Here is a 20,171-nt window from a genome sequence, read left to right as displayed (position 1 = left end):
GCCTATGCTTACTTTTGTTAAAGTAAAAGCCATACTTTTAAGCACTCTCACACAAACAATTCTTAACAGAAACAGTTAGAACTTTGCAAATATGTTGTTTAATAAATTAACTAGGTTAAGCTTTTTTTATTTTTGCTTTAAATAACTAGAAAAATTTTTAGGGTCTCTCAAACATTTTACTTTAAAAAAGCCTATGCTTACTTTTGTAAAAGTAAAATCCATACTTTTAAGCACTCTCACACAAACAATTCTTAACAGAAACAGTTAGAACTTTGCAATTATGTTGTTTAATGAATTAAATAGGTTAAGCTTCTTTTATTTTTGCTTTAAATAAACTAGAAAAATTTTTACGGTCTTCTAAACATTTTACTTTAAAAAAGCCTATGCTTATTTTTGTTAAAGTAAAAGCCATACTTTTAAGCACTCTCACACAAACAATTCTTAACAGAAACAGTTAAAACTTTGCAAATATGTTGTTTAATGAATTGGCTACGTTAAGCTTTTTTTCTTTTTGCTTAAAATTATTCTTAAAAAATGTTACGGTCTTCTAAACATTTTACTTTAAAAAAGCCTATGCTTACTTTTGTTAAAGTAAAAGCCATATTTTTAAGCATTGTCACACACACAATTCTTAACAGAAACAGTTAGAACTTTGCAAATATTTTGTTTAATGTATTGGCTAGATTAAGCTTCTTTTATTTTTGCTTAAATTTATTTTAAAAAAATGTTACGGTTTTCTTAACTTTTTACATTAAAAAACACCTATGCTTGCTTTTGTAAAGTAAAAGCTATATTTCTAAACACCCTCACACAAACAATTCTTAACGGAAACAGTTAGAACTAGAGCTATTAAATCAAAGTAGACCAAGTATGTAGCAACACTGTTTTCACTATTCAAGCCTAGTTTTTTAAATCATTTCATGACCAGTTGTCAGTCCTTGGGGCAAAAGTTTCTACTAAGTAGCTATAGACTAGACTGAACTACATAAATCTAGCCTAGGATTGTGTGAAACTATAAAAAAATTGAGAAGCAGGTTTTAATAAGAAAATTTTTACAATATAATCTAATACAGATAAATTTGTAAAGAAAGCATTAATAGTAAAAAAATTGCTAGATGTTTAAACAAGATACCAAATCAAGCTTAAGATACAAAGATAATTAAATCTAGACTCAATCAGCCTGAGTTTTTGTAAAAATTCAAAACTAAACTGAGTTGACCTGGGTAATCCTGAATTTTTTTTAATTTTACCAGGAGTCTAACTGTAAAAAAGTCTAAAATAATCTAAAATTAAATAGAATTATTAAAATATTAGAGCTTTTACTTCAAACAACATGGCCAGATAAGTAATATTAACTAGAAAAAATTAAAACATAAAAGTATATAGAAGTTAAAAATAAACTAAGTTAACCTAAAATTACAAGTTACTTATACTAGCCTCTGTCATGCTTAGTTTGTGCAATATATTAAAACTAGTATAATTTGGTTTTACATAATTTTAAACTACTCTGAATTATCCTGAGAAAGTAAAGCATGATACAACCCTGATAGTATTGCTTCCTATTTATCTTATATAAACTTCAAAAACTATAAAATTGAACCTATTAGGTTAAAAGAAAATATTAGATATAGTAACTATTTAATACAGTCTTTTTTTAATACAGCTAAGTAATTTTATTATAAGAGTTAATAAGTTTAAAAAATTAAGTACAAGCTTTTTATTATACATTTTAAGCCTATGATATCTGGACTTTTTGAGGTTAAATTTGGATAACTCTAGCAGAGAAAAGAATTTTACAATCCGTGACTGAATAAATGTGGAAGAGTACAAAAATGGTCTTTTTAAAAACCAAAATGGTTTTAAAATTAAAATACTTTTGTAAAGCAAGGTTATACATTACTTAAAATTTAAATTTCGATTTAGTTTCTGCGTAATCTAAAACTTACTAAGTCAAAATAAAATAAGTTTAGTGCACCCTAAAAAATACTTCTTGTACAAACGTGTAAAGTTTGTAATTAACTGTATGAGGCTATACTTTAAATATGTTTAAATATGTTTTTAAATGTAATGCGTTCTGAAGACCGTAACATTTTTTTCTAAATATTTTTAGGCAAAAGTAAAAGGAGCTTAACGTAGCCAATTCATTAAACAACATATTTGCAAAGTTCTAACTGTTTATGTTAAGAATTGTTTGTGTGAGAATGCTTAAAAATATGGCTTTTACTTTAACAAAAGCAAGCATAGGTGTTTTTTAATGTGAAATATTCTGAAAACCGTAATATTTTTTTCTAAATAATTTTAAGCAAAAATAAAAGAAGCTTAACCTAGCCAATTCATTAAACAACATATTTGCAAAGTTCTAACTGTTTCTGTTAAGAATTGTTTGTGTAAGAATGCTTAAAAATATGGCGTTTACTTTAACAAAAGCAAGCATAGGTGTTTTTTAATGTGACAAATTTTGAAAACCGTAACATTTTTTTCTAAATAATTTTAAGCAAAAATAAAAGAAGCTTAACCTAGCCAATTCATTAAACAACATATTTGCAAAGTTCTAACTGTTTCTGTTAAGAACTGTTTGTGTGAGAGTGCTTAAAAGTATGGCTTTTACTTTAACAAAAGTAAGCATAGGCTTTTTTAAAGTAAAATGTTTAGAAGACCGTTAAAATGTTTCTAGTTTATTTAAAGTAAAAATAAAAAAAGCTTAACCTAGCTAATACATTAAACAACATATTTGCAAAGTTCTAACTGTTTCTGTTAAGAATTGTTTGTGTGAGAGTGTTTAGAAATATAGCTTTTACTTTAACAAAAGCAAGCATAGGTGTTTTTTAATGTGAAAAATTCTGAAAACCGTAACATTTTATTCTAAATAATTTTAAGCAAAAAGAAAAGAAGCTTAACGTAGCCAATTTATTAAACAACATATTTGCAAAGTTCTAACTGTTTCTGTTAAGAATTGTTTGTGTAAGAGTGTTTAGAAATATAGCTTTTACTTTAACAAAAGCAAGCATAGGTGTTTTTTAATGTAAAAAGTTAAGAAGACCGTAACATTTTTTTAAAATAATTTTAAGCAAAAAAAAAAAAGCTTAACCTATTTAATTCATTAAACAACATAATTGCAAAGTTCTAACTGTTTATGTTAAGAATTGTTAGTGTGAGAGTGCTTAAAAATATGGCTAATACTTTTACAAAAGTAAGCATAGGCTTTTTTAAAGTAAAATGTTTGGAAGACCCTAAAAATTTTTTCTAGTTTATTTAAAGCAAAAATAAAAAAAGCTTAACGTAGCCAAATCATTAAACAACATATTTGCAAAGTTCTAACTGTTTATGTTAATAATTGTTTGTGTGAGAGTGTTTAGAAATATGGCTAATACATTTACAAAAGCAAGCATAGGTGTTTTTAAATATAAAATTTTAGAAGACCGTAAAATTTTCATAACACTAAAATTAAAAAAACTATATGAAAAAATAATATAGATTAAAAAGTTGTACTTATTACAATAGTTTAAGAGTATAAGAAAGGGGTAAAAATTGGGAGTTTGATAAAAAGAGGTTTATAACCTAAACTCAAAAGTGAATGGTGATAAACTTTCATATCATTATCGATTAAATTTTCTTATTTTTAGGGTTTTCTTTTTCTAAATATGTTTATTTATTTATTTTTATTTATAAGTTTATATCATTGCATTAAGTTTTACCGATTATTAATAAATTTTTTTATCAATCATTATTGATATTATTATTTTATTACAGTTTAATATTTCTAAATTTAATATTTTTATAGTTATACTTATTTTTTCCTTTATCTATTTATATTAATAATTTTTATGATATAGATCGATTATATATATTTATTCTATTATTATTTTTATTGATGTTCATCTTTTTATTAGTTTATATAAATTATATTTTTTTTTACATTTTATTTTATCAATAAAAAAAATAACCGCTAGGTGGCTCGTTTCGGGTTAGGTTTTGTGAGTCCGGTCTTGATTAAAAAAACATACTTCTACAATTTAAAAAGTTATTTCGTAAAGATTGACAAGTTTTAAAAAGTTCGTCGGAAAAGTTCGTCAAAAAAGACGACTATACTTTTATAAGGAATCCTGTTTAACTATTTAATATAAAGTTGTTAAACAGTTTACTCATTTATGTTTCTTTGTTGGGGACTCCCCAGTATTTTGTTTTGGTAATTCAACAATCGAAAAAAAGCTAACAAACATTTATTGAGTTTTAAGGGTTCTTCGTTTCTGAAACTCTGTACTTGAGAGTTCATTAAATCATGCAATCCTTATTTGAACTAAAAATTTTAAATTAGTACTATAAGTGTATACAATTTTTACTTTAAATTATTTAATGAGTATGTCAAAATAGTAAAGTTTTAAATTAAATAAATTAGCAAAAATTTAAATTTATAAAATAATAGTAAAAATGTTTTATGTATATAACTTTAGATACCTTAAAGTATATTTTAAGGTCCAGTACACACTATGACCTAAAAAAGCTGAAAAAAAAGCTGAGTCAGCAACTTTTTTAAGTACTTTTCTTTTATTTTTTTATTAATTTATACTTTTATCTTTGACTAAGCTTACTTTAACATTACAACAACTGATAAAAAGTTAAAGTTTAAAAATTTAAATAAAAAAAGAACACAAATCAGCTAAATGCTAAATCAGCAACTTCTTCAGCTCACACTGAAAAATAAGTATACTATCCGTAATTAGCTGACTAAGCTATACTGCTAATGCAAAGAAATTAAAAAAAGGAAATAGTAATGAAAAATTTTAATGGAAATTTTAAACTACCTATTACTATTTTTAATGCTTTTTTTAATTTGTTTTAATTTAACATTAAAAACAAGTAGTTTATTTTTATTCTATATGTGGAACTATTTTAGATGGTTAACGCTTTTTTTTACCTAACCTGTTATTAATACATAGTTTATAGGCCTGTTAAAGTGCTAGGGGCCTTGGGTTCTTAAGTTTTGTGTATAGTCAGTGTTCTCAACATTTATCAGCTACTACGAAAGTCCAACAAACGCTGAGTTATCTGAGTATTAAAGATTTGAAAGTAAATATGAAGCAGGCTCTCCTAGCAAAAGTGAAAAACGTTGTTCATATAAAAGCGGTTCTAGTTATACGAATAAAAGTGAAACAAGTTGTTTGGATAAAAGTTAAGCCAGTTACTCAAATGAAGGCTGAACCAGTTGTTCAAATAATGTGAAGCCAGTCGTTCGAATGAAAGTGAAACCAGTTTTGGAGTGAAACCATTTGTTCGGGTGAAGTTGAAGTAGGATATTGTTGTTCTCTTTTCGGAAGCACCGGAATTATAAATTTTGTGTTATAATTTTTTTGTTTTTATGTTAATTTTTAAACTTTAATTAGTTAAACTCAGTTTTTTTTTATTTTTTTTTATTTTTTATTTTTTAATGTACAATTTTGGTTTATTTTTGTCTTTTTGTTGTATGTCTTTCTGTATAAGTGGCCTAGGTTTTGATGCCTGGGTCCTTCGTATGACAATAAACTTACAATGATAATGATAAAACTGTCTTTGTGAAAGACATGACCCGTGTACATTTTATTAAAAATATCATTATGTGAAGATTTAAATCTCCATTAAAGAAATATGAATACTCTTTTTCTAAGGGGCCCCCTACAAAAATTATAGCCCAAATCCAATTAACTTCTTTTTTTTTAATTATAGGCGAAATAGCGTTATCTGAATTGTAAATAAAAATCTTATTTCGATCTAAAGGTAAGGAAAATAATTGGAATTAAAGTTTGAACATTTTTTAAAAATTGCAAAAATGCTAATCGAGCTAAGTTAACTCTCATGTTGCTATAAACGTAAAATACAGTTATAAAATTTCAAGAATATTCAGTTCGTTCTCATTAGAATTCACAATATTATCCAAACCAAAACGAATAGTACCAATCTTAATCTAGCTTATGAACAGGCCTTTGGGAATATACATGTTTAGCCATCCAGCAATGTTTGTGGTAATTTTGAAACAACAACAACTTCAAATTGTGTCGGAGAAGAACAAGTTGCCAGTCAATTTGTCCACCAAAACAACAATGTCCAGCTACAATTACTTGTAAGTGTTTAATTTTTATACAAATTTTTTCCTCTAAAAAATTTTAAAAAGTTTAATAATACTTTGTTCTTTAAATAAAATTTTTGTGTAAATTCAAAATTATGTTTTGTGAGTTCTAAACTAGAAAAAATTAAAAACTTTGAATTATGTCTAAAATACTTTTTGTTTGTTTTTGATAGACTTTAAAGCAAACTTAAAAAATAAAACTTTTAGCTAAAGTTTTAATTGAAATAGAAAATTGTTCTATTTTATTTTAATGAATACTAAACAATTAAAAAACTTTTTAGTGATGATTAATATTTTTTTTTAAATTTTACGATTAAAAACACCGAATATTTATATAAAACAGTAAAAACAAGTAACATAATAGTTTACTTATATACAATAATTTAATTATACCGTAAAATATTTTTCATTTAAAAATCTAAAAATATGTAGTATGTAAATAATTATATAAAAACCTAATTCTTTAAATAAAACTGATCATCTATAAAGTTAAGAAATTAAGTTTTAAAACAAACTTTCTAATTAATCACTAAGACTTAAAATATAAAAATTAAGTAAAGTAAAACAAAGCAAATTTAAGTTTAATAAATTATCAGTATTTTGCATGTTTTTGCATGTTCTGAAACTACTACAACATTGTTATTAAAAAACTTAAAGTTTCTCAGTTTAATTTATTTTATTTAATTTTTTAGAACTGATACATTTTTAACATGAAAGTATATTTTTTTCCTATAAAAAAAAATAAATAAATGGTGATATAAACCAATATTTCTGTTTTAAGTTTGAGTTTTCAAGTATCATGAGTAGAATAAAGATAACCAACATTGTATTAAGCATACCAACAAACTTTAACATTAGCTTATCAAACAAAATCGAGGTGTGTTGATGTGATACCACAAAAATGCCGCCAGAGAGGATTGAACTCTCGACCGCTGGTTTACAAGACCAGCGCTCTGCCACTGAGCTATGGCGGCTACGCATGAAATCTGTTTCAAGTGTTTATAAAGCTAAACGTTTTGTCTAGTCACGATGTTAAGTATTTTATATTCCTATTAATTTACCTTAAAAGCTTCAAACAAAACATGTTTATTCGTTTGTATATGTACTTACTTTGAAGTTAGATCTATATATGTATATATAATTAAGTTTTTTAGGTTGATATATATACAGTAAATACTTAAAGTTTTAAAAATAATACTTATCAAACTTAGGTAAATACTAACACTACTAAAATATATGATCTTTTGATTCTAATAATTGTTTCTTTGTTTTAGAAAAGCAATTGAACTATTTATTAAACATTAAGTTTTAATTTTTTTATTTATAAAATAAATTTTAGACTAGGTAAAATTTTCAGGCACGACTACAAAGTTATAAGATAAAACCAAAACTGATTTTTCTTTAAAAATACTAATTAAAGTAAAAACTGCTTGAGTATATTTTGTTAGTCATGTATAATGTTAAAAATTAGGTGCCTCGAGTGAGGATCGAACTCACGACCTTGAGATTATGAGACTCACGCGCTGCCTACTGCGCCATCGAGGCTACGGAGCAAATGACAAAACTGAGCTTATACTATGATTGCATATGATTATGACGTAATAGTGCTACGTTTTTCATATTTAAAAAAGCGAGGCACCACCGAGATTCGAACTCGGGATCTCCTGTTTACTAGACAGGCGCTTTAACCAACTAAGCCATGGCACCGCTTGGTAATGACTACATTATTGCGTTCATAAACTTGTTTAGATTGTTACGTCATAAAAAAGCGCGATGTCTTCGTATTCATTAGACGGTAGGACTTTTTTATAGAACCTTTTTTCATATTTTATGGGTAGAGTTGCTGCAATCAAATCTGCCCTTAGTTTGATGTGACATCATTACCTTGTACTAAAAAAGTTACATAAAAATACGTCACGCTAAATAGTAAATTGAACAATTTTACAGACTTTATTTTTCTTTTCTTTCACCCATTGAAGTATTTTTGTTAACTGCAGTTTTTGTTAAATTGTAAAAATAGGTTTTTAGCTGAGTTAATGTATTTTATTATTGACCATATAGTTAAGAGTTAATTATGGTTCCATTTTTAACTGCTTATTTTTTTAAACAAAGTTTTAAATTTTTATGAACTATAACTATCAGTAAGCATTTATACTAGACATTTTTTGTGTTGATTTTCTGTTTAATTTTCAAGTTGTATTAATACTAATAACCGAAAATTGCTTGTTTTTAACAGCTTATAAAACAATATTTATAACTAGGTTTTTTTTTTTATTTTACTAAAGAGTGTACGCTTACGGGTTGTATACCTGTTTTTACTTCTTTTCTGTTAGAAAAACTTAAACGAAGGAATTGTTTGTTTTTTATTTAAAAGTTTAAGCTTAAAAAGTATAGATTTTTCTTTTTAGCTTAAATTTTTTTTCTAATATATTTGTTTTGTTTTATATACTAAAGATAACTTTTAAATTTTATCTGACGTTTTATTGTAAAGCATGAGTCTTATATATTTAGGTTTATACAAATAATTTTTTTTAATGTATAGTGTATGTGAAAAAATTAACATAATCTAAATGATAAAATAAAAAATACGAAATTGTTTATATTTATTTGCTTATCAAATTAAGTTTAAGGAGATATACAGTTCTGCATACAACTAAAAATAACTTTTATTTCAATTTATAGTTAATAATAAAACAAAATTTATTAATTATAATTAGTTTATTTCACAGTTTTACTTAAGCTTTTAAGTAAGAGCAAGTATAAATTTTAGTATACAATCAATATTAGAACCCTTATAGCTGGTTTTAAGTATGTAAAAATTAAGTAAATATAATAAAGTTCTTACAGCAATTTAATGTTAATCAAGTTTTTATTATAATAGTATAACATTGGGTATATTATATAAAACCAGACACTTCTTAATTGAAAAAGCTTTATACTTGATCTTTAATTCTTTGCTTATGAGCAATGTTAGATACAACTTATTTTGCTGAGGAAGAGTAAATAAAAAATGTATACATGATATCAATGTTCTTATAAATTAGATGCATAAATTTTGTAATAATTTTGTAAAGTTTTGTAAAGTAGATTTTATATGTCAAAACGAAAATTCACTACTTTACATGTATAAAAAATTTTAAATTCAAGTATTTTTCAAAAAAATTCACAAATTCAAGGTTTTTCTAGATTTTTTAAAGCATTAATTGTCAAATTCAAAGCTTTTCCGGGTTTCAAGTTTTTTTAGCAACACTGATTGTTCACACCTATGTGTATACAAGAATTTAAATAATATTTAAAATTATATCAGCTGCAAGATTTAAAAAATAACATATATTATAATGAAAATGAACACTGTAGATCTAACAAAGCACACATCATTAGTTTAATTTGCCACTCTTTAAAGCAAAAAAGCCAGCTTGAGTGACAAAAAACTAGCCTGATATTTTAGTATACAAAAGGCAATTCAATCCAAAACTAAAAAAATAATAAATTGACCTTAGATTTGAAGTCTTCAAATAGTCGTAGTCTGAGTGTTTTGCAATGTTTAGTTGCTTATTTACTCGAATTTGAACTACATATTTTGATTAACAATGTACAAACTTAATAAATTTACCACACCCAAATCTAGTTTGTATAAAATATATATTCCCAAAAAACAGCAACTGAGTATATCAGAATTCAACGCATAAAAGTTAACTTAATTTGCAAAAAAAAAACTGTTTGTAAAATAAAAATATACACCAGACAAAAACTATTTTAATTTATGTCTTATATATTGTTTATGGGAACGGGTCACTTTTGCACGAGCGTCACTTTTGCACGAGCGTCACTTTTGCACGAAGAGACACTTTTGCACGAGCGTCACTTATGCACGAAGGGTCACTTTTGCACGAGGGGACACTTTTGCACGGCGACTCTTTTGCACGAGCGACACTTTAGCACGAGGGGACACTTTTGCACGGCGTCACTTTTGCACGCAGGGTCACTTTTGCACGAGGGGACACTTTTGCACGGCGACTCTTTTGCACGAGCGTCACTTTAGCACGAGGGGACACTTTTGCACGGCGTCACTTTTGCACGCAGGGTCACTTTTGCACGAAGGACACTTTTGCACGGCGTCACTTTTGCACGGCGACATTTTTACACGTCAAAACTTTTGCACGACGTTACATTTGCATGACGATATTTTTGCAAAGCGTCACTATCGCACGGTGTTATAATTTCACGGGTATACTTATGAACTGCAAAATTTTAATAATCAGTCAATTTTGAACGGAACTTCACTTTTGCACGCTTCTAATTTTTATTTTCTCAAATAAAAATATAAATAGATTTTTTTTGTCAATTTAAATAATATTTGCTTTTAAACGCAAGTTGTTTTGAATCAATAAAATTTTGTAGTTTTTTAATGAAATTTTAATGTAAAGTTTTTATGAAATTATTGTTGCAAAAATTTATTTGACAAACTAAGTTTCGGTCTAATACCTCGTCAGTGCTTAAAAAAATTTCTAAAATAAAAGTTTTTATCTTAAGTAAACGGAGAACAATATAATTACGTACCACAACTCATTTATTCATATTTATAATCTAAACTAAAATAAACTAGATGAATAACAAACAATTTTGTATAATTTAAATAAAAATTATCTGAATCTCGTTAAATTTTAAAAAGAAAGATAACCTTAATTTAGTAAGGCTTTGAAACACGAATCTTGAGTATTATTTTTTATTTATATTCTCTTGATGTTAAAATTAGCAATTTATAGTTGTTAAACAAATGGTTAAAATTTTTTTTTATTTTAAACGATTGTTAAAATAAAACAAAAGATTTAGTTAATTTTTGAATTGTAAAGGTATTTCAGATTTTACTTGACGTTTATTTTTCAGTCTATTTTTTAATTTAGCGTGAGAATAAAAAGAGCAATAAAATGATTTGAACTTGGATTATTTCAGCAATATAACTTTGCATGATCATGATAAGCCAAAGAGAAAGTAACATTATGAAGTTTGAACTTATGTTAAAAGAAAATATACCATATTAGTCTTCAACCGCTGCAACATTTCAATAATGAGGCTTGGCAGAATTTTTTTTTTATCGGTCAGTTGAAATATGTAACAAACTTACAAATGAATTAGTTTCTTGCAAAAATTTTAAAGAATTTTGATTGAAGTTAAAAATTTTTTATCAAAATTATATTTGTGTTAGTAAAATTAATAAGTAAATTTTATAAACCGTTGATTTAATTTTAAGATTAAGCTTAGTTTATAATTCAATTTATTATATTAGCAGCACCTTTACTCTATTAATAATGAGTCCTTTTTCAATGTATTTAATGATTACTCATCTAGCCAGTCTATTTTTAATGTCTTTGGAGCGTTAGGTTTTTATTTTTGTTGTTAATCAATGCGTTTAAATATTTGACGTTCATCGTTCTACATCAAAGCGTAAATAAGTATAAGTTTGTGCTTAACATTTTGCTTTTTATGTTAACCTATAAGTTTTATATCACACTATGTTTTTATCTTTGTTTTAATAAATAAACTTCTTGTTTTAATTTTATTTTTTTTATTATGTTTCTTTCAGTTTAAGTGGTCTAGGTTTTGATGCCTAGGTACATCATATGGACAATAAATATGTAATTGTGTAGTAAAATATATAATATGACATAGTTGTTGACTAATTTATTAAAGTTCAAAATAAACTAGAACAACTTACTTACACTCAAAGTATTTTTTATCTTAGTTTTATAATTAATTATTTTTTTTTGTCCCTGGTATGAATTTTTTATAAATAATTATATTTTATCTTTCCTTAGTTTGTTACTAACATTAACTTTTACTGTTTAAGATTTTAAATCTTTCATTTTTTGCTTTTAATATAAGTATGTTAAAAATTTGGTACTAGCTAAAGAACTTTTTACCAAAATGAAAAATTGATGTTCCGTGCGAAAAAATCATTGTGCCAAAATGTCGCTAGGCAAAATCTTCATCGTAAAAATGTGACGTTGTGCAAAAGTACCGTTGTGCAACAATGCTGCCGTAACAAATGTCGCCGTGCAGAAGTGTCTCCTCGTGCAAAAATTACGCCGTGCAAAAATGACCCTGCGTGCAAAAGTGACGCCGTGCAAAAGTGTCCCTTCGTGCAAAAGTGACCCTCCGTGCAAAAGAGTCGCCGTGCAAAAGTTTCCCCTCGTGCAAAAGTGACCCTCCGTGCAAAAGTGACGCCGTGCAAAAGTGTCCTCTCGTGATAAAGTGACGCTCGTGCAAAAGTGACGCCGTGCAAAAGTGTCCCCTCGTGCAAAAGTTACCCTGCGTGCAAAAGTGACGCCGTGCAAAAGTGTCCCCTCGTGCTAAAGTGACGCTCGTGCAAAAGTGTCCCCTCGTGCAAAAGTGACCCTTCGTGCAAAAGTGACAGTCGTGCAAAAGTGTCTCTTCGTGCAAAAGTGACGCTCATGCAAAAGTGACGCTCGTGCAAAAGTGACACCCACCCATTGTTTATAATGTGGTTGTACACAATTCAATATTACATGTAGAAAAATAAATCTTAGAAAGTTATGGATATACTAAAATTAATCTAACTTAGTTATTTAATAAAAAGCGGTTTTTAGTATGAGCATCTTTGTACATTGGTGTACATAGAAACTTATCTAAAGTGCACAGAAAACATCTAAAAAATCTAAACGTGTCAAAACCAAAATAAAATAAACTTTATTTTTTTTTACTATGTAATTTTAATTGTTTTTATGCTCTCTAAAATAAAACATTTAGTAAAAAAAAATCTATAAAACAGACTTATGAATAAAAAACTTTGAAATTATATATAAACTGTAAATAAATGACATCGTAGTTAATTACTGTTCATTACTTTTGTACAAAATGGAAAAAAAATTGCATTTAGTTTATTTGCTATATACGTATTATATAAATAACTTACTAAAACCAAGCACTCTTAACACTGTTTTTCAGATAATAACTTGTTGTAATAAGGAAAATATTATAAAACAGAAAAAAAAACCCTGATGAAATGCTAATCTGTTTTTTTTTCGTATTATTAAACTTAAGTAGTAAAGTCTTTTAAAAATTTATACAGGGGCATTAAACAAATTAAACCATATAACATAAAAAATTTCTTTTAAATATAGTTTTGCTCAGCGGGCCACATTTACATGCTTGCGGGCCGCAAAATTTTCCTTCGAGTTTGATTACTAAAACTTTGACTTTGAAAAATAAGTGGTTAAAAATGGAACCGTAATTAACTCTTAACTATATGGACAACAATAAAATACACTAACTCAGCTAAAAACTTATTTTTACAATTTAACAAAAACTGCAGTTAACAAAAATACTTCAATGGGTGAAAGAAAAATAAAATAAAGTGTGTAAAATTGTTCAATTTACTATTCAGCGTGACGTATTTTTGTAACTTTTTTATGTATTTTTTTAAGTACAAGATGATGATGTCACATCAAACTATGGGCAGATTTGATTGCAGCAACTCTACCCATTAAATATGAAAAAAAAGTTCTATAAAAACGTCCTACCATCTAATGAATACGAAGACATCGGGCTTTATTATGACGTAACAATTTAAAAAAGTTTATGAACGCAATAATGTAGTCATTACCAAGCGGTGCCATGGCTTAGTTGGTTAAAGCGCCTGTCTAGTAAACAGGAGATCCCGAGTTCGAATCTCGGTGGTGCCTCGCTTTTTTAAATATGAAAAACATAGCACTATTACGTCATAATCATATGCAATCATGAATATAATCTCAGTTTTGTCATTTGCGTCGTAGCCTCGATGGCGCAGTAGGCAGCGCGTGAGTCTCATAATCTCAAGGTCGTGAGTTCGATCCTCACTCGAGGCACCTAATTTTTAACATTATACTTAAGCAGTTTGTACTTTAATTAGTTTTTTAAAGAAAAATCAGTTTTGTTTTTATCTTATAACTTTGTAGTCGTGACTGAAAATTTTACCTAGTCTAAAATTTATTTTATAAATAAACAAATTAAAACTTAATGTTTAATAAATAGTTCAATTGCTTTTCTAAAACAAAAAAACAGTTTTTTAGATTCAAAAGATCATATATTTTAGTTGTGTTAATTTTTACTTAAGTTTGATAAGTATTATTTTTAAAACTTTAAGTATATACTGTACATATATCAACCTAAAAAACTTAAATATATATACATATATAGATCTAACTTCAAAGTAAGTACATATACAAACGAATAAACATGTTTATGTATGAAGCTCTTAAGGTAAATGAATAGGAATATAAAAACTTTACATCATGACTAGACAAAACGTTTAGCTTTATAAACACTTGAAACAGATTTTATTTGCAGCCGCCATAGCTCAGTGGCAGAGCGCTGGTCTTGTAAACCAGCGGTCGAGAGTTCAATCATCTCTGGCGGCATGTTTGTTGTATCATATCAACACACCACGATTTTGTTTGATAAGCTAATGTTAAAGTTTGTTGGTATGCTAAATACTTTGTTGGTTATCTTTATACTACTCATGATACTTGAAAACTCAAACTTAAAACACAAATATTGGTTTAAATCACGATTTGTTTTTTTTTTTTTTAAACTAAAATAAAAAAATGTTTTCAGGCTAAAAATGTGTCAATTCTGAAAAAAGGAATTAGTTTGCATAGATTAAAAATGTACCTCCTATATCTTATAGTACAAGCTCTGTCTAGGGTATTTTAAAAATAAATTAACGAAGAAACTAAGTAAGAAATTATATAGATATAGGGCTGTCCAGCTATTGAACCCGGGACTTTGCGCACCCGAAGCGCGAATTATACCCCTAGACCAACAAGCCACGTTACTTCTTAAATATTTTGTGTTTATAAACCTGACTTGCACCCACTTTCAATACATAAGTGTTTTGAATGGTGTTTACATGAGGGAAAAGGTCTAAATTGCACGAAAACAAAATTGCACAAGAACAAAATTGCATGAATGCATAAAATTGCACGGAGCCAAATTTACACGAGGGCACAAATTGCACGAAGACGATTTTGCAACAAAGGTCAATTTCGCACAAGCTTCATTTTTGCATTAAAATTAAAAAATATAAAAAATACAAATTAATTTGATAAAAAGAAAGTTACTGACCGAGGGTAAGGGTTAGGGGTAACAGTGATAGTTAGAAAAAAAAACTAATAAAATATTTAAATAAATAAACAAAATAAAAAAATTAAGTAAAAAAAGCTAGCGACTGAGGGTAAGGGTTACGGTTAACAGTAAGAATAAAAAAAAATTATAAAAACATAATTAAAAAAATTATTTAAAAAAAGTAATAATTAATAAAAAAAAAATATTACCGACCGAAGGTAAGGGTTAGTGATAACAATGATAGTGAGAATCAATAAATCGTATAAATGAAATTAAAAAAAAAAAAAAATCAATCCGTGCAAAATTGTCTGCGTGCAAAATTGTCTACTCGTGCAAAAGTGTCTATGTGCAATTTTGTACACACGTGCAATTTTATGCACTTGTGCAATTTTATGCACTCGTGCAATTTTATACGCTCGTGCAATTTAGACAGCTACCCTTACATGGAGAGGTTTGTAGATATATCTTTATAGTTTTTTCATATTTTTAAACTAAAAAGTATAATCCGATTTAAAAATACCAATCAAAACATTTAGTTTAGGTTAAATTTAACATTATAATATTTTTTATTACTTATTTAGTGTGCCCGTTTTATTTTTTACAATAATATTACTGTAGTACGAATACAAATATGTTAGAAATATATATAGCTACACACATCATAAGCAGTACCAGGCCAAATGAGAGGAATGTGAGAAACAGATTTTACGAGTCTTTAGTCGATTTTTTTGACAACATTGATGAAGATACTAAAACAGCTTTAAATAAAGTTTAAGAAACACGAAACGATGTACTTGCGATGCTGAACAGTTTAAACAAGTCAAGAAGTTATAAACTCGTTCTCGGCAGAAGAAAGGCTGATAAGTAGACGTTGTATGCTTTGTTATAACAAAAAGTTTTTTATAACCCTTAAGTAGATGTTTTAGATGCTTCATTTAAGTTTAAAATTTTAATAAAAACTAATTGCTTTACATATGGTTAATGTAAGTTTTTTTGAAAACATTGAAAATATCTTTAAGAATACTTCGCATATCAGTTTTGAAGATTTTGCAAGCAAAAAGTAAATGTCGATTAGTTATATATTAAAAAAAAAGTTTAAACTGCCTAAATATATCACACAATTAACTACATTAATTAAAACAAATATAAGAACTAAAAACACAAGTGAGTTGTTATCCTTTGACAATTTGTGTTTACTTTGGTTAAGTATTTTAATAGATTTTTAGTCCCTGCCGTACAATTAATCCATGTAATTCACAAAATTACCCTTACTTTATATATTCAAAACTCTTTATTTTTGTAGCTCTTGGTCAAACTATCAGACTAACAAAGTTGTCGGCAGGTGTTTGATATGAGTTTAATTTCAAAAACTTTTTTTTTTGCAGGCCGAATTCTTAACTTTATTTACAACATCACTTTATTTACTCATCTTATAATTAGTTTTACAAAATAGTGGGTGGTCTTTTTTTTCTATTTATCTTTTAGTTTATTTTAGCAAAGTATAAAGCAAGGTCTCTTAATTTTTTCCCATAAGATTCCCTCTAAAACAGTAAAAAAGCTATAGCCTTATACAATAAGATATCCCGAAAAACTAATTTTTATTACGCCTAAGACCTTTTTATTTTTGTTTTGCTCTTCATCATCAACTCAATACCGCACTGTGTAAAAAATTTCTACACAGTGCGGTAATTTTCTGCATTTGTTTAAAATTGATTAAAAAATCTATATAAAAACAAAAATTTCACTACAATATAATAAAATTAACGTAAGTAAAGTACTAGCAAGTTTAAGTTTTTAGATCAAAAGCATGATTTATTTCAAAATACCTATTTATGGTTATTTCAAAAAAATATGTTTTTGGCTAAAAAGTACGTTTCGGGCCGGTGAGTTTTGTTTTTGTGGCGAGATCGGACTTCTTTCGCCGACCCCTTGGTTGAATGATATGTGTTTAATAAAAAGTAAAACTTATTTTTAAAACTTATTTTTAAAACTATTTAGAAAAGTATATACAATTATAAACCCTTTAGTAAACACATTTTTGTTTACGTATACTAGACTTTTATTGTAAAATACTTTTATGTTTAATTTCTATTTGGTTTTTTAAACTTATTCTTATAAACTAATTGCTATAATAAAATTTTAATGTTATAACTCTTAAGATTATTTCTTTAACTCTACTATTTGAAAAATGAAATAAAAGTATTGAAGCTTATCAACAATATTTTTTGCATTAAAATTGCTTATCTAAATAAGTTTAGTTTGTAAAATATATTAAACTTACACCTACAATTTCACTACAGTTTTTTATTTAATTTTTTTTATAGTCTATGAAAAGAATACAGAACCAAATTATTTTACCAAAAGTCTAAATAATGCTATAGCAGCACTTTTACCACAACTAAAGTTTTTTATCTCAACACAGTATAAGTGTAGTTGATCAAGAAAAGTTATTTGAAGCTTGCTTTTATAAAACATCAAAAAAAACTCTTATTTTGAATTTTAAACTACGTCGTTTTATTATTTTGTTATATTAAATTAAATGTTGATTTTATTAAACGAAAAAGCCGAATCTTATAACTTTGTAGCAAAAATAGTTAGTACACTTTTGTTAAAATGTTTTTTATATTAGTTATCTCATAGTAAGTAATTATGTTTAAATAATAATTTATACTAAATTAATGTACAATATACTCACTTAAATAACTGGTATATCAATGATAATAAACTTTCGTTTACACGTTTCGTTATTTTATATAAATTTTTAGTTTACTACTTTGTTTGTAACTTATTTGTAAATAGACACTTTGTTTTATCTAGAAAAATCAAAAAATCAATCTTATAACAGCTAACCAAACAAAGTTCAAAAGTTTATTTTCTGATCAAAGCAAAACAGTAGTCTCAAATAGTTTGAAGTATCACTTTGTAGATAACATCTTGCGCAGCTTATATTTTCTCAATAGTAACCGATAATGATAGCTAAAGAGAAGATAAAAAAGTCTCATATTTGACTTTGAATGCGTTAGGCTAAGTGAGTCTCTTTTTAAAAAAGGTGCTAGTAAAATGATAATCGGCATAATCAGTTTGGTCTTTTGAATAGAATTATAGTTTGTTTTTAGCAGCTAAGTGTTTTATAGAGTTTAGATTTGCGTATATAAAAAACAATTGGCATATATAGCGAAACTCGGTCAACATGTTATTATCAGTTTCTAAGCTTGAGTTTCATTGTAAACTTAGTTTTTTTTTTAATTTATATATGACTACGTTTAAAAGTTAAATAGTTTTTCTTCTTAACAAATGGAAGAGTTCTTAGTTCTTTATTTCATAGTAGATCTGTTAGAAAAACAGCGGAACAATTTTAATAAGTTGTGTATTATTTCGACGTTTTGTTTATTTATAAAGTTGGTTTTAGCGTATTTTAGTTGTCAAGTTAGTTTAACTAGCATTGTGTATATTAAAGTTATTCTATATGCTGTATTAAATTCTTAGCTGTTTTGTTACCATTTTGATTTGGTATTTATAACTAGAAACAAAAGTTTATTTTATTTTTATCAAGTAGGAAAGTGTTTTGTAATGCAATTTTTTTAAAGCGAGCAAGTTTTACACTTACACAGTTTTTTTATCACATTTAAATCAAAGAAGGAAAAAGTAAAATTTGTTTTTCCAGATCAAGTATTTATCACAAGCTACACTGTTTTACTGACACTGTTCTGATAGTATGATTAACTCTTCTTAATTCTGTTGTATTTTGCTAAGTAAATTTTGTCATCTACATTTTAAGTTTTTTAAAGCCTTAGATCGTAGTGCTATTTAAATTTAGCACAAAAGAAATAAAAAATATTTGAATTTTATAAAAACGTGTTACATATTTAGTTTATTTTTGAAAGTAAATTTTGTTTTAAGAAATTCTTTTAATCTTAATAACTTGTGTAAAAAATTTGTGTATCGTTATTATTTCTATATAAACTTGTAAAATCAAAACTTTTTGTTTTAACTTTAGGCATAGAATTTTTATACTTTATTAGTATTTTATTTGTTACTTTGTATTTAGTTAATTATTAAGTTAGAACTTTGTAGTTTAAATGGTTATATCACAAAATTTGTCAAAAAATTATTAAAATATATTTTAAATGTGTTCTATAAATTTTTATGCTAAACAAACTGTAAGTATATTTCATCAGAATATTTGCAAACATTAAACACATTACCTTCAACAACTTTATAAAAGTATTTCATACCGCTTAAACAACAGTTTTTAACTTCTAGCAATATAAACAAAACGATTAGTGTTTTTTGATTATTTTATTAGTAATAAAATTTGAATAATTAAACACATTTTTTTATACAAAACCTTAAAAATGGTTATAAAGCGAACTTCAATTAATAGACTTCTTATAAATAAGTCATATGAAAATATGAATTCGTCAGACGATCTAGAAACAAATTTGAACGCTTCAAAAATGCTCTATGACCCAAAAAAATCATTTCTACAAAAGACAAAAGTAAGTTCATTTATCCTAAATACTTGTCATAAAATCACAAAGTTTACTATTTTTGTGTTATAGTACAAAGTGTAAAGTATAAACAATAACATATTTTAACGAAAATTTGAGTAGTAACTTATATCCTTGGGCTTTCGCCTAGTTAGTTAGTTTAAAAACATTTTTATTGCACAAAAACAGGTGTATAATTGTTTAATGTTTTATAGTCATCGACTAGCTACCAAAGTCCTGAAACGAAAAAAATTCTAGATGTCGGTAAAACCAAAACTAGTCTTGATGAATCCAACAACAGTCAGATAAACTATCAATATTCAGGTTCTTGTATTTTTTTTGTATAATTTAAATGTCTTCTAAATCTCCTGGCGCTTTCACATTATGCAGGTTATTGATAAATAACTTGCTACTTAAATTTGTTCATAAACAACATGACAAGCATAAGGTTTTTAATC

At 26.4% G+C, this 20,171-nt stretch overlaps 6 non-coding genes across 6 annotated transcripts; 3 read left to right on the top strand and 3 right to left on the bottom strand.

The window, feature by feature from the left end:
* Positions 1 to 7,002: 7,002 nt before the first annotated feature.
* On the bottom strand, positions 7,003 to 7,074 carry Trnat-ugu (transfer RNA threonine (anticodon UGU)). The gene has a single exon. It is a non-coding gene; the product is annotated as a tRNA-Thr (tRNA).
* Positions 7,075 to 7,572: 498 nt separating this feature from the next.
* Trnam-cau (transfer RNA methionine (anticodon CAU)) lies at positions 7,573 to 7,645 on the bottom strand. The gene has a single exon. It is a non-coding gene; the product is annotated as a tRNA-Met (tRNA).
* Positions 7,646 to 7,733: 88 nt separating this feature from the next.
* On the bottom strand, positions 7,734 to 7,807 carry Trnat-agu (transfer RNA threonine (anticodon AGU)). Its single transcript has one exon. It is a non-coding gene; the product is annotated as a tRNA-Thr (tRNA).
* A 5,922-nt stretch (positions 7,808 to 13,729) lies between these two features.
* Positions 13,730 to 13,803, top strand: Trnat-agu (transfer RNA threonine (anticodon AGU)). Its single transcript has one exon. It is a non-coding gene; the product is annotated as a tRNA-Thr (tRNA).
* Positions 13,804 to 13,892: 89 nt separating this feature from the next.
* Trnam-cau (transfer RNA methionine (anticodon CAU)) lies at positions 13,893 to 13,965 on the top strand. The gene has a single exon. It is a non-coding gene; the product is annotated as a tRNA-Met (tRNA).
* A 480-nt stretch (positions 13,966 to 14,445) lies between these two features.
* Trnat-ugu (transfer RNA threonine (anticodon UGU)) lies at positions 14,446 to 14,517 on the top strand. The gene has a single exon. It is a non-coding gene; the product is annotated as a tRNA-Thr (tRNA).
* Positions 14,518 to 20,171: the final 5,654 nt, after the last annotated feature.

The sequence above is a fragment of the Thalia democratica genome, unplaced genomic scaffold, assembly GCF_965202585.1.
Source record: "Thalia democratica unplaced genomic scaffold, ktThaDemo2.hap1.1 HAP1_SCAFFOLD_1659, whole genome shotgun sequence".
NCBI lineage: Eukaryota > Metazoa > Chordata > Thaliacea > Salpida > Salpidae > Thalia > Thalia democratica.
The sequence above is the reverse complement of the archived record's forward strand: the minus strand, read 5'-3'. Positions and strand labels throughout refer to the sequence as shown.